Raw genomic sequence first — 13,755 nt, forward strand, 5'->3', positions numbered from 1 at the left:
CATTTCTTGTAATTTCTTGTAATTCTGAATTTTTCATCAGTTGTGACATTCACATCATTGAATGTCACATCATTGTGATATTCAAATGCAAACAAAATCAAAGGTGCAAGAAAGCAGGTGGGTTATATTGTTATGTTTCAGGTAGGGGATGCAAGTACATACAAGAGAAAAAAAAAAAAAAAAGCTTTTCAAGAAAAAATACTGTGAAATTATAGTACACACCCATAATTTTCATCATGACAAAAATATGGCAAGGATTATGAAGTACTCAAGTTAAGAAATCTAAATAGGTACATAGAGCTAAGGCACCAGATGGGGCACAAAATCAGGTGAAGTCTACACTTCTAAATATCTAAGTATCTAAGTATTTGTATGAGTATCTTTGGGGCAACAAGTAAACTCCATGAAGTTCATTCAGGAGATATTTTTCTTGCAGATTTTCTTCCTGCTTCCTCAGGAAGCTGAGTATGCCTTGCAAAAGCCCATATTTCCCAAGCTTTATATAGAACACAAGGATAATAAGTCAAGGATAAACGTTAAGAATTAGGTTTTAAATATAACCACTTCTGTATTCAAATAAGCTTTAGCAGATTGGATCTGTTTGTTTCAGCTCTTGGAAAATATAATAATTTATTCAAAGGTGGTGTTAAGCCTTGCTTGTTATCACTCTTAAGTCTTACATGTTATCACTCTACTATCCTTCTTCTCCTGGGTCATGAATTCATAATCAATGTGACCATAGAAACCCTTTTAGGGGGTAGTGGGAGAGAATAGAAGTGTTTTTAAAATCAATAAATTACTCTGCACTTGTAGGTAGTGATGGTATAAAAGTAAAATATAAATCGAAAGTAAAATATATAAAAATCCAATGAAACCACTATTCTCCTTAGATACCACAGAGTCATTCATATTAGCTCATAATAACTTAAGACTGAAAGAAAATAAGTAAAAGAAGTAAAGAAGACTGAAATTTGTAAAAAAAAAAAATAAATAAATAAAAAAAAAAAAAAGGAAGCAAGCAAGCAAACAAAAAGCCTTTAGTATTTGAACCGAGCATACACAGTATCTGGGTTCTCTGCAAATGTAAGAAATGGTGTAAAGACAAAATGTTTCAAAGTAGTGGGCAATATGCTATTGGAGGTAAAAACAGCCAAATCAACATAATAGTTCCTGCTTGTATTTGCTAACCCAACAGCACATTTTACCACAAAATTAAAATAAAATAAAATAAAATAAAATAAAATAAAATAAAATAAAATAAAATAAAATAAAATAAAATAAAATGCACTGGGTACCTGAGAGGTTTTTCATATCTGTAGGAGGCACTGTATGTCATGTCTGTGTGTGTCTGTTATTCAACATGTATGAATTAAAAGGTTAAAATTCTACCTTTTTTATTTTCATTGTATAAATATCACCTGATAGAGTTAAGTAACAAAAAACTGTATAAAATGGTGGGGAAACAAATGAAACAAGTATAAGAGATCTTGCAAACAGTTTCACATCCGTGGTTTCTTTGCTACTGTTTCTAGGTTGCTTAATGTACTGTATTTGAACTTTAAAAGGCTGTCTTGTATAATTAGTATAAAACAAAAATTGTACCTGAACCAACTCTCTCTGTTGTTGTTTTGTTTTGTTTTGTTTTGTTTTTCCTGAAATAATGGAAATGCAAACAGAAGTAGAACAGATAGCCAGAAAAAAAAAAAATAATAAAAAAATAATTAATAATTAAAGGTACTAGGGGTTAATAATTAAAGGTACTAGGGGTTTAAAATATAATGTGTCTGAATTACAATGTAGATTTTGACTTTTTGCTAAGAACTGGCTTGGAAATGTATCTATTAAAATATTGTCAAGAGATTATGCTGTCAGAGCCAGAGAAGAATAAAAGATATGAGCACACAAAATTACAGCCTTGCAATTTATAGGTAATTTAATGCTGTTACATTTCAGTTTTTCAGAAAAGTTTAAAAAATGTTTGATCATGCCAAAATGATTATACAGATATAGTTTTCTTTAATGGAGACCTTGAGGTCTTTAAATTATATTCTCCATCCCCAACCTAAGCCATATCATTACTTATTTAAAAATACAGCATCTTAAAAGAATTCTGTCTGATATTCAGAAAACACTCCGTTTTTGCACACATTCCTGCATATCTTGGCACAAGCACACAAAACATGCTGATCTTTAATTTTCATACATCATGTTCATCACAGGTGACTTCCAGTACTTAGATTTATCTGTAAAATTAGTAATAGCCTGACATTTATGGATGAATAAATCTGAAAATCTTCTTTGATATATACCCTGTGGCTAACACCAGTAATGCAACTAAATGTTTACTGAACAATAGAACGGAAACATGAAAAAGCACAGTTATGTTATTAATCTCTTATTTTTTATCAACCAATTTCATGACTAACTAAACTAATATGTCTACCAAATAGTTTCCAGTAAAATCTAATCTTTCTCACTTCATTATAGATCAGTTACACTGACATATGTTAAAACTATTATTTAAAGAGCCTTTTTGGAGATACCCAGGAATGTAAGTTGAAAAGGGTTGAGTGATATACCTTCCAGCTACATTCCTATGTACTTTGAGAGGGTGGTTCATCAGTACCCTAAAAAAGGTGCCTACAGTCAAATCCAGAGCTTCTTTATAATGACTTTGTAATGTCTTGGTGGGAGTTGTAAGGAAAATGCTCTGATTTCTTTCTTCCCAAGCTCTCCCAGTTAGAGTAGGATTCCAAAATATTTACTAATGTACTTCAGAAAATGAAAGAGTAAAGGTACTGCAAGGCAATGATTGGGCTGTCTAGAAAGGGAAAGTTCTGTGCTCCAGACCCTCCTGTAAATCAATCATTACTTTGCATTAGATCTGCAGACAACATTTTGCAATGCTATGAATGTGTGTGCATATAGATGTCAAAATATCTTCATTACGTGAGAATTCAATGTCATATTTTCAAAGGAGCCTGAAGCAGTACATTCCTATCTATCTTATCCTCAGTTCTGGTACAACCACATTTTTTTAAATAAATGTACTGCAAGTTCTTTTAATGTTAGATTAGGACTCATGGGGAATTACATGCTTGTTTTGTGGGTAACATAATTTCTCCTCTGATCAGTAATGAAAGTTGGTACTACATCAAAGCAAATACTAAGCAAATATCCAAGCAAATGTTAATAACCTATGCAAATTAATTGATTTTACTCTTTCTACTGGTAACTTGTATTATCACAACCTGTTTATATTGTCATAAGACTTTGTGTTTGATAATTTGGAAAGGTACTGAATGCTTGAGAATTCATTTTCTTAAAAGCTGTTATTTTTGAACTATAGGAAGTGACTTAAGTAGTATATTTCCTTTCATTTTGATTTTTTTTTTTTTAAACAAAGCACATAATTTAAGTCAGTAAAGCTCTAGGCAGTGCTGGCTAAAGATTGCAAAACACGATAGAAAGAGGTTTTGAGAACTATTTTATTGAGTTGAAAGAAACAGTGTAATTTAATAATTTCTTCAAAATACTCTTAAAATGTTCCAGTTGCTGTGTAGCTGTAAATATTCAAAACAGCTTTGGATTAATTTCCATTGTGTTATATGACAGTGTTGTTTTTTTTGTTGTTGTTTTATTTTTTGGGGGGTGTGGCGGGGTGGGGTGGGGAAGGTATTAGTAGTTGGTCCTGTGATTTTTATTTTTGTTTTTGTTTTCTAATTGCAAGTTATTTCAGGTTTTACTTTATTTGTAGCCTGACAGTACATATGTTAATCTTTATAGATTTCATTATACACCCATCTGTGTCTCTTCATCCTGGCAAATATTATTTATGTGATAAGTGTCAATACCACTAGTATCTGTTGTGTTCCATTAAAAACTCATTAAATAGATAGAGAGAGGCTAAGGGAAGGGACAGAATATAAGGGCTAAGTGATAATATAAGGGCTAATATAAGGGCTATTTTTTCTTAGAGTAGGATCATTCACTTTAGGAATTCACTTATGGAATTCTAAGTTTGAATTTTCTCTCTGTCACTCATTACAATAGATATTACCGTCTGCATTGAAATGAGCATTTTGGCTGAAACTCCACAGGAACAGGATGTTACTAATGAGGTTACCTTTTTCTAACTACTTGGTAGCTGTAAAAGAAACATCTATTGACACATTATGTCACGCACTATATATTTAATTTGTTTATTATATGTACCTTTGAAAAATAAGGCTCTTTTGATCATGGAGAATCCTATGAATAGAAGATAAATCATTCCCACCTGGGTAGAACTGAACTCATAATGAACTCATAAGCAGAAAATTTGCATGGGAGAGGCAGGTGACAGGCAGAGGGTGGGGCAGAGTCACAGAGAGGGATTTCTGAGAACTTCTGCAAACAGCCAGGAAAACAGAATGGATCAGAAAGGGCTGCTTAGAGTCTGTGGCAACTCATCAAGTCACTGAGCTAACAGAAATCAAGCCTGGAAGCAAGTATCTGTCCTGCGGGCAAATAACTTCTATTAGCATTTATCCACATTTCATTTAACTGTTTTGCCAGTAATAGCATATATCTATGATCTTTAACAACATTATTGCTCAGAAAGTCAGGCAGTGGATCAGCACTGAAAGTATTAGGTATAGAGTCTCTGAGCTTCAGGAAGCTCTGAGGAAGCCCTGCCAAAGGTTGGTTGGATATAGGACCAAGGTTACTTCTGTCATGCCTTGCCTAACTTTTGATGATGTGTTCTGCATTATTTCCTGATATTTTAATTAAAAATCTCCTTAGATTATTAGTACAGGATACGTGTAAATTTATATAAAGACTAATAAAAATTAGCTTCTTAATAGAGGTGCTTGTCATCATGTGAAGAAAAAGTTGGTCCATGTCCTGCCATAAATCTGAGCTTTCATTAGTGTAATATTTTAGCTGATAACATTCTTGGATGATTTGCATTGAATAAAAAATGTGAGAGGGAAACCAGTAAAGTGACTGTTCTGTCTCTCACTGTATCTATAACAGAAAGAGAGAAGAGGAGGTAAGAGGGTATTTTCTTATAATCTATTGTTTTATACAAAATGTATTTCACTACTGAAAGGAAGAGAAGATGAGAGCTCTTGCCCATGAGTTTAATTATCTTGCCTGGTGGAAAAGCATTTATTCTGAGTTTAGGAAGACTTCATTATTTACTCATAGAGAAGTAAACTGTGGAGGTCATACCTAATTGGTGCATGTAAAACCTTTTGTATCATTATGTTAATTGTTCTGTATATACCATATTTTTAATTATTAACAAGTTTACAGAAGTTTTAACTTTTTGTTTTTTAGACATTTTAAAATATATTTTATTCACTCATGCAATACATACAGGAACCTGGACTTCTTCTATGGTGTAAAATGTTGGCTTTTTTTTTTTTTTTCCATTTTTATTTTTACAATATTGAACTTTGTTGGGTGCCATGTTTGTTGTTTTTGTTTGTTTTCTGCCTCACTAGAGGGAAGTGTCCACTAGTACTTAATAGTTTTAACCTGTAGAAATACTTGCACTTTGCACCTACTTTAATTGCTTGTGTTTCCTTTTTGATAGTTTTTTTTTTTTTTTCACAGTCCTTACTGTGAAGTATTTATACAACATTTTATTAATGTGTATGTCTCCTTCCAATACCCTCTGCAGAACTTCAGAACTAGATGTGTTTTATCAATCATATAGAGAAAACTTTTCCTACCTCTTCTACGTTCTTCACAAGAATCTAGCTAGCTCTCTTGCTGCAGCACATTGTGCAAGTTCATCATGAAGCACTAACGGAAAGTTCCTTTCAGAGTCTGAGTATTTGGAGGATTTTTACCCATCACAAAGCTTGGTAGGTACCCCTTGTCTCCAGGTGCTTAATTTTACACTGCATTTAAATGAAACCGGTTGCCGGTATGATGCAGATTTCTCTGTAAAATTGTCCTATCTGTGGTAATACAGCAATTATATCAACACTAAAGATTTACAACAAAAGGTAACTATAAAAACATATTTGTACAACGCAGCTCCAGGCTCAATGCTATACTAATAATATAATTAATAAAATACACTATTTATGCCAAGATGTAAAGGAGGGAAATACAATTTGACTATTCATTGTGAGAGACTATGATTTCATCCTTGTTCCCCACTTTAGCTATATATAGATAATAACTGTCAAATATTTCAGAGCTTTCAAATTATAAGCAGTGTCTCCTTCATATGGATCTGAACCTCTCCTCCAGCATTATGGAACTCCTATGATTTCCTGTAACAGCATACTGTAGTATTTAATTTATCCATCTTTATCCCATTTCCTCTGAAATTCATGTCAGCATTCTGTTATGAATGAAGAAATGGGCACAGAAGATCTGCATGTAAAAATCAAAGAGATTTTTATACAATACAAAAGGTATTAACTTTGATGGTGACTACTTTTGTTCTGGCTGCCTTTCCAAAACCAGTAAATTCAATTGATGATAGGAATGAAGCTGCCTTTGAAAGCAGCTCTATATATTTGGATATATGCTCTTGGCATTTAGCAAATGTAAAAAAATTATTTTTCCTATCAAAATATATAACGTGTGCTGAGTATTGCACATTTATTTACAGTAATCGACATTTTATGTACATCTGTAGAAAGTTATTTAAAGATGCAGTGTATTTCCAAATCCTACATATCAAACAGCTTTTAAGCAGAGGGTAAGTTTTCTCCTCTCCATAACATGTTGCAGGGTCTATCTGTGGATTCCCAGATCATTCACAATGTTATTAATTTAATTGTACTTTGGAAATGTTAAGGATTTTACTCTAGAAAACTTGATTTACCCACAAATACTCATAAAGCCACATGCTGAAGAGGATCAATAAGTTGCTACAGTTGAAAACTATTCTCTCTTTGTGGGACTAATTTTCAGACAAACTAATCCCAAGGTTTGTTTCTGAAGAGTGGTATCTGCTAATGATGTCACAGAGAGCAGCAGAGGAAATACAACAAGGATCAGCTGGGCTGTCCTTTTGATGGGGGGGGGGGGGGGGGGGAAAGTGGTAAATGTAGCTTGTGTTTGAGTTATACCTGAACTGGGATTGGCATATTTTCCCAGGTTGTGTTTACTTTCACCAGATTCATAAATAGCATTGTGGTGGGTTGACCTTGACTGGCTCCTGAATGCCGATGCAGCTGCTCTCTCACTCCCCCTCCTCAGCAGGACATCTTATTTTCTAAATAAGATGTAAAAGCTTGTGGGTCAATGTAAGAATGAAGAGATCACTTACCAGTTACCATCATACACAAAACTGACTCTACTTGGTGAAAAGTAATTTCACTTATTACTAATTAAGAACAGAGGAGGATGGTGAAAAACAATGACAAAAACTGAAGCACCTTCCCTCCACCCCTCTTCTCTTCTTCCAGGCTGATCTTCACTCTTTCAGCTTCTGCTTCCTTTACCCTGAGTGCCAGCGGAGGATGGAGAATGGGGGCTGTGGTCAGTCCATAACAGTTCCTCTCTGCCATTCTTTCCTCCTCATACTTCTCCCTTGCTCCAGAGGAGGTTCTGCCATAGGCAGAAAATCAAGATAAGTCTATTCCAGAATGGGTCTCCAAGGGCCACAGTTTTCTTTTTGACAAAAATAATGAGTGCAATCTCACAACCTCTTTGACCTCCCCAAACAGTCTCTGCTGTGGACCCGCCACCCAGGTTCTTCGTTTATGTGTTAGAAATAATTTTTTTAGTAATAGTACATGTGGACACTCAGGGACATTGGCAGCCCTGTTGTGTACCTCTTGCTCCACCAGCGTAAGGCCAAGGAATCCCATGTCAGATCCAGCCTCTTCACCAGCCCATGCCCAGTCCTGGCCCTAGTGAGATATGGACTGATGCTGCAGCATGTCTTGTCTCTGGCCCTAGCCCTGTCTCCTTATGAGATGCTGGCCCTAGTACCAGCCTGTCCCCTCATAGTGCCTGGGGCTGCTGGTGGACCACACTAACACCCCCAGCTCTGCCTATTCTGCTCAGGGACAGAGGGTAAGGGCGCACCCTGCCTGCACTCAGGTCACCCCAGCTCTTCTGCTGGAGTCAGCCCCTGTCATGATACCTGGTAGTATGAATGCAAAAGTACTTCTTTCCCCCCATTTTAAATTTGTATTCTCCTTTCTACATCAAAAACTCTGGAAGTTTATTTTGCATATTCAACACCCAAACACACAAATTCTGCTGTTTTCAAAGGCACGCTGTACAGGGCTGCAACCAAAGTTTTTGTATGAATTGTCATATGCCTGAGACTTTAATGATGTTTTTGATCTTCTCCTTAGTTGCTTTCCTTTGTAAATCATCCATCAAAAGTTATGTTTTTGTACGGGAGAGTAACAAACTATGTTACTATATTTGCATGATAGACATTTAATTGTAATTAAATGTAATTTACATTACAATTGCAAAATTGAATAAATAAACATTATGATTCTACCAACAGTTGGATGGTGTTTATATTTTGGCATTTTAGAGCTTTATTTTTGGGGTTGTATTTTGCATATGCTAGATATGCTAGATATAAGTGGTGCATAGTGTAATATTGAGATTACAAAAATATATTTTTCTCTATTTCTTTGAAAAATAAGGGGGCAGAAAGATACAAAACACTTATCTATATGTATCTAAATTATATTACTAAACACAAAATACAGGATCATATCTCATTGTTTTGTCCATTTGCATGCTGAGTGTCATGTCCTCAATATAATAAAGGAGAAAATACAAGAAAAAAAATGTTAATTCTCTTATCTGTACATTTATGTTGTTGTTACTGCTGTTATTGTTGTTTTGTCTTTTTTTCCCCTTTTGTGCACTGTAGCACTGAAAAAGAAAATAAAGTAGATAAATGTGAGGAAAAGGCAAAACAAACAAACAAGCAAAAAAAAAACCAAAACATAAATATCATAGTTACCATTGATGAACTGTTTTTTTTTTGTTGTTGTTTGTTTGTTTTTTTAAATTTTATTTATTTATTTATTTACCTTGGATTGCTATGAAGGCATGATCTGTCTTAATGGTTAATACTACAGCTTTATGTCTACAGTAATCGATACACTCTTGATTGTAAATATTTTATATGTATTTCTGAGTTTCAAGTACACTTGGACATTTGTTTTTATTTTGTTTGTTATATATTTTATATCACTGGAGTAATGTTCTATAGTATGAAACATATTGTATGTGATGTCTTGGTATATATTTACAATGGAAGAAGTTAAGTAGTGTTTACAGGTTTACAATGTATTTCAAACATTTCTGGGTTACAGCATGGTCTTAAGAAGAAATGTGTTTGTACCTGATATTTCACGGTAGCTATGAAAAAAGCCAAGTGCTACATGAATGGAACCTATTAAAACACCATTTGCAAGACACTTCAGAGGGAATAGTTTAAGATAATAGTTTGACTTATTTTTTGGTATCTTATCATATAATACTTTATGATATTATTTTATTTCTGTTTCAGTGGCAGGCAATATAAATCATTGGATAATTCTGATGTATCCCTATCCTCTCCTGTCAAGAATAGATATTGTCTTGTCATAGGTAATCTTTTTTCAATGAGGAATTATATTTTATCTATTTTTTCTACAGAGTATCATCAATACTGTATATATATTTTTTTTCTTTCCTTTTCTTTTTCTTTTTTTTTTTTTTTTAACTTACAAATCAGTATGATTGTGAAAACAAGCTCTAATCTCTTCCTTTTTAATTTAAGTTAAATAAAACTCCACACAGGAGCCAGAGAGCTTCATTTGCCTAATGCACAGAGTAAACAACCACAGAGTTACACCAGAATTCAAGTTTGGTGGCCTCGGACATCAGAAGCTATTTCAGCTTAAAATATTTTTATATATAAATGCAAGCATAAAGTGATTGCTGTGGGGGTGGGCTGTAAATCAAGACTTTTTGTGTTTTGGTTAAACATTTACAGAGATGGCAATCTTGTGGCACTCACATTTATTTAAATTTTCTAAAAATTCCCTCCTAAATATCTGTCTTAAATATGCATATCATTTTAAAGATCCATTTAGTGTTAAAATCATACAGAGGTACTATTTGTGCTTTGGGGGAGGAAGGAGACTCAGTTAAAATAGAGTGATCTGTTAAACATAGTGCCAGTTGTGAAAACAGTGAGGAACTCTGAACTGAAGAATGATGAATTGTCTGAACTGATGAATGATGACTGTCATCATCATAGGTTTTTGCTGTACCACTGATTTTTTTAAAGCAAATATATCATTAAGCACTGGGAGAGGATGTTATGCTTTTTGTTATCTGTCAAAATACTAAGGCATCTTCATTAGTGTTTTAACTGAGAAGAACAAGATACTGAAGAGGAAAGAATGGTAGATTAAATATTTTTCACATGTAATTCAAATACTGGAATGATTTACTTCTGGTACTTGAATACTCTTTTATCAGAACTCATGCCAAAGCTGTTTAGTTCATATTCTAAATCTGAATTTTTATATTTCATCACAACAGTTGCTGTCCCAGTGTGATTAACTTTCAAGATTTGAGGAAAAAATATATTGTAATGAAATATTGCCATTGAAATTATATGTACTGGAATTATGTATTATTTTTTAATCTGCATATTTTACAGTAGAATGCAATTCTTGTATTTGATCCGAAGAATGGATGTTCCTAGGCTGCTCATTTGCATGTCAATAAAATTCAGTTCTATTGAAATAAAGATAATAGCTGAGCTGTTGGCAAATGTCATCAGCATACCAACATGCATTACACAGTCATTCATATGACAACAGAATTATTTGGGTAGCAAAGGTGCAACAACTGTTGCAGAGTGTGTAGCAAAACTGAAACCACTTCTTCACTCTTTATGAGGATTTATTCCAAAATAAAGCTGTAGCTATATTTCCTGAAAGACTGCTAAATTTTCAGTCCTTTCAGTTTGGGGCTGTCTGTCTGTCAATATAATGTGTTCTGACATTATTTGGAATTTTGTAGGACTCAGAGATCTGTCTGGTTTAATTAGAAATCAAGAAGTCACTCAAGGCTTTCACTCTTTCATGTCAGACTTTGGAGCATGGATATGTTCTTTTGGCTATTTCAGCGTGAGACTTCGGAGGCAACTATTCCTCTGGAAAAAAATTGTTTGAAAAACAATTGTATTAAAAAATTGTTTCTGAGAGAGAAGCAGGAAAAGCTGTGACTTTGAATCTCTTAAAAGAATAATTCCTTTGTGGTGGTGGAATAGGAATTCTGTTGGATGAAGAATATATACAGTATTTTCTCATGTGCTACTGATATAGTTATCTTATGCTCAGCTCCATGAGAAGGAATCTTTATTACTTTTACATATGGGCCTAATTTCACTAATAAATAATCCAATTCACATCTTCTCATGACAACACTTTTTGCAAAGGTTAGTTTTTTAATCAGATGTCCATACACCTCTGTTACACTTGAAATAGTAGAAACATATTCCAGTATGTACCAGCAAAAAAAGAAAATAATAGAAAATATATATATATTGTAGTCTTTTAAAAATTACTTATAGGGGTTTTTCACAGAATCACAGAATTGTCTAGGTTGGAAGAGACCTCAAGATCATCGAGTCCAACCTCTGACCTAACACTAAGAAGTCCTTCACTAAACCATATCGCTAAGATATCGCTTTTGTTTGTTTGTTTGTTTGTTTGTTTGTTTTCACTTTCATCAGAGCTTGAGCCCTTACAGTGCATTAGATTAATTTTGAAGTTGTTTTTTCTTTAAACACATAGTCTAGATTTGGAACCAATCATTTGACTAACTTTAGTGAGATTACAAGCAAATAAATATGATGGAACTTAGTAAATTTGTTCAAAAAGCATAGGAGAAAGTAAATATTAAAGACAGAATTAATTTCATAGCCACTTTCTAGTTCTCCAGCAATTCCTTAACAGAGACACTGAAGACAAGACTGAGGTCCTTTCTATGTGAAGCTGAGTATAAATGCAATGTGTAAGAATGTAGAATCACACATCCTTCTACTGAATACCCCTTTAATGCATTTTGTGACTTAAGATACAAGGTTTGTAAATATGGTGTTTAGCCTCTAGAACCACCAAGTAAATCTATACTTGGCCTACAATATAAAGATTTGCTAGATACCATAGATTTGGTAGAGCTGTGTGATTTAATTTCATATAAAAAGAAAAAAAAAAAATCTTTATACTAAGAACAGCATTTAGGAAGAGAGGGAGAAAATGTGTTTTGGTACAGCTGACCCGGGATATTTTTCTCTTCTGCTGCACAGGAGTTAGTGAAGGATCTAGAGGGGAAGACAGACATATGAGTGGCTGAGGTCATTTGATTTGTTCAGCCAGAACAGAGGAGAGTGAGGGGAGGCCTCACGGCAGCCTGCAGCTTCCTCTTGAGGGGAGTGAAGGGGCAGGCGCTGAGCTCTGCTGTCTGGGGACAGTGACAGGACGTGAGAGAACAGCATGGGGCTGAGACAGGGAAGGGTCAAGTTGGAAATCAGGAAAAGGCAGTGGTTTGTCACTGGAACAGGCTCCACAGGCATCAAGCTTGCTGGATTTCCAGAAGTGTTTGGACAATGCTCTCAGACATAGGGTCTGACTTTTTTGTGTGGACCAGGAGCTGGATTCAATGATAATTTCAGTGTCCTTCCAACTCAGGATATTCTATGAGTTACAACATGAAATAAATAATAATAATAATAAAAACCTATTAGAATTGTATCAATATTAGGAAGTTCTGCTTTTTCACCACAGCAACATACTTAGAAAAGTGAGGTGAATTTTGTAAAGAAACACAAGGGACATAAAAAAAAAAAACATTTGTTTTGATTGTGGAACAATGTTTTTGTTTTTGGTCTGCAAACTCCTTTTCAATAAAGGTAATCTCGTACATGGAGGAAAATATAAAATAAACATTCTTTCCTACTACATGTTCGAGGTTCTATGTTTTATGAGGGATGCTCATTGGCTGTCTATATTACTTTTTTGTTTTTATTATTTATTATTTTTAACAGCAGTACATCAGTTGTTAAGTACATTCTTTGGTTACTTAATGCACATTATCTTGCTTCACACTGTAGTCACTCTGGTGTGTGCCACATGATTTCCTTCTGGTGGAAATTAAACAAGAAACTCCTTCAATGCACATCAAATGTTCTGCAGTCTGTAAGAAACATAAGAGTCTGAGACAATGACTGGTCCTTCATGCAGCTGCAAGCCACAAGCCTGGTGATATACTTGGTATGTGAAAAACAAACAAACAACAAACAAACAAACAAACAAAAACACTAAATCTATCATGAACTAAACTCTTCAAACTATGTATATCAAAGGTGTGTGAATTTCTGTGCCAGCTGCTACAAAAACCCTAAGTACATTTCACTGAATTTCTTACTCACAGAATCACAGAATGGTTGAGGTTGGCAGGGATTTCTGGAGGAGGTCATCTGGTTCAACTCCCTGCTCTAACAAGGACCTACACAGCAGGTTGTGCAGAAGGCGGTAAAGACTCCACAGCCTCTCAGGGCAGCCTGTGCCTATGTGCACTCACCCTCACAGTAAAAAAGTTTCTTCTTATGTTCAGATGGAGGCTTCTGTGTTTCAGTTTGTGCTCCTGCCACTGGGCATCACTGAAGAGTCATGCTCTGTCTTTACAGCCTCCCTTCAGATATTTATCCACATTGCTGAGATCCCCTCAAGCCTTCACTTCTCCGGGCTGAACAGACTC

At 34.5% G+C, this 13,755-nt stretch overlaps 1 long non-coding RNA gene across 1 annotated transcript; it reads left to right on the top strand.

Moving 5' to 3' along the window:
• Positions 1–3,673: 3,673 nt before the first annotated feature.
• LOC140001452 (uncharacterized) lies at positions 3,674–8,481 on the top strand. The gene is made up of 3 exons (XR_011806681.1): positions 3,674–4,682; positions 5,672–5,858; positions 7,422–8,481. It is a non-coding gene; the product is annotated as an uncharacterized lncRNA (long non-coding RNA).
• Positions 8,482–13,755: the final 5,274 nt, after the last annotated feature.

This window comes from Anas platyrhynchos, chromosome 1, assembly GCF_047663525.1.
Source record: "Anas platyrhynchos isolate ZD024472 breed Pekin duck chromosome 1, IASCAAS_PekinDuck_T2T, whole genome shotgun sequence".
NCBI lineage: Eukaryota > Metazoa > Chordata > Aves > Anseriformes > Anatidae > Anas > Anas platyrhynchos.